This window comes from Lemur catta, chromosome 12 (assembly GCF_020740605.2).
Source record: "Lemur catta isolate mLemCat1 chromosome 12, mLemCat1.pri, whole genome shotgun sequence".
Lineage (NCBI taxonomy): Eukaryota > Metazoa > Chordata > Mammalia > Primates > Lemuridae > Lemur > Lemur catta.
The window spans coordinates 69499923-69501856 of NC_059139.1; positions in this window are offsets into that span (position 1 = coordinate 69499923).

Genomic DNA, 1934 nt, shown 5'->3' on the forward strand with positions numbered 1-1934 from the left:
ATTTCAGGTATTGAAGTTAAATTCAATACCTTGATCTTCTCTATTGTTTTTATTTATTTTATTTTAGCTTTTATTTATTTTTTTTTTTTGACATAGGTTCTCACTGTGTTGCCCAGGCTGGAGTACAGTGGAGCCATCATAGCTACTGCAGACTCAGACTCCTGGGCTCAAGCCATTCTCCCACCTCAGCCTCCTGAGTAGCTGGGACTACAGGCCTGTGCCACCATGCCTGGCTAATTTTTGTATTTTTGTAAAGACAGGGTCTCGCTATGTTGTCCAGGCTGGTCTTAAACAATCTTCCTGCCTTAGCCTCCCAAAGTGCTGGATTTACAGTCACGAGCCACTGCACCTGGCCTGCTTTTATTTTCTATAAAAATATTCTCACTCCAAGGTCAGAAAATATTTACTTATATTTTTATTCTAATTGTTTTATAATTTCACATTTTATACTTAACTACTTAATTCAGGAATTTAATTTTATGTGTGACATGATATAAGTATCTGTGTATTTTTTCCATAGCTTGTACAAATTGGTTCAGCAGCATTAATGGAACAATCATTTCTTTCCCACTGATTTAAAGTACCACTTTTATTGGACTCTAGATAATTTGGTTGAGTGGAATGTAGCCTGAAAAAAGTATTTTTAAAGCAAGGTTGCCAATGTGACACTTTTCTCTGGTCTCTAGTATTCGTAATTTGGTGTAATATGAAACACTTTGTATTACTTTAAGAACTTTCTCCTATCTTTAGAACTTTTAAAAAAGTGATAAAATGCACATAACAAAATTTATGATCTTAATCATTTTTAAGCATACAGTTCAGTAGTGTTAAGTATATTCACATTGTTGTACAACAGATCTCCAGAACTTTTTAATAGTATCACCATACTGGGTAACAATATGTATTTCACATTGTTGTATAACTGCATTTATAGTCCTCAGCAAACTTTTGTTGTTTTCTTTTTTTGTATTTCACACATTTCTTATTAGATTTATTCCTACATATTTAGAGGCTTTTTTGTTTTTTGTTTTTAAATTTTGTGATTCTTCCCTATTGCTCTCTTACATTTTCTCATTTGTTTTTACAAATATGCAGAAAAGTTTTTTTGAGGGGTAGAGATATTTATATTGTAGGGCCATTTTCTGTATGTGGAACTTCATCTTACGTGAAGCGGATCTTTCTCAAAATTACCATGTAACAATAAAAAATAGTAAAATAAAAATGAAAAAAGTGAAGCAACATATGCATTCACATAATCTGGAGAGAAAAGAGAGTTTCTATGAATTAAAGACTGTTCGAGTTTCTTGCTCATTGAGGCCTATCTTGATTACCCTATTTAAAATTGCAAACTTTGACTTCTATTTCTTAATTGCTTTGCCCTGTCCTCCTTTTTCCCCGTAGAACTTATTATCTAACATATCATTTACTCCCCCCACCCTATTTTCTGTCCCCCATAGAACTGAAGCTTCATTTGGCTGGGATTTTTACAGCAGTTGCCTGGAACACAGCAGGTGCTCTATACGTGTTAGTAGAATGAATAAAACTTTAGATAGAGAAAAATCAAGTATTTAAATGGGGGTTTCTAAAAAAATTGACCTAATTGAGAGACTAATTCTGCTAGAGAATTTAAAGATTAGCCCAGATGATGTCTTTTCTTCTTAGAGGGAATCTGTGAGAAAAATACACGTTAAGCAAATAGCCCTGGACCGGTGCAGTGGCTCTCCTAGCACCCTGGGAGGCCAAGGTGGGAGAATTGCTTGAGGTCAGGAGTTCAGTACCAGCCTGAGCAAGAGCAAGACTCCTTCTCTACAAAAAATAGAAAAATTAGCTGGGCCTGGTGGTGCACACCTGTAGTCCCAGCTACTTGGGAAGCTGAGGTAGGGGGATCCCTTGAGTCCAGGAGTTTGAGGCTTCAGTGAGCTATGAAGACATCA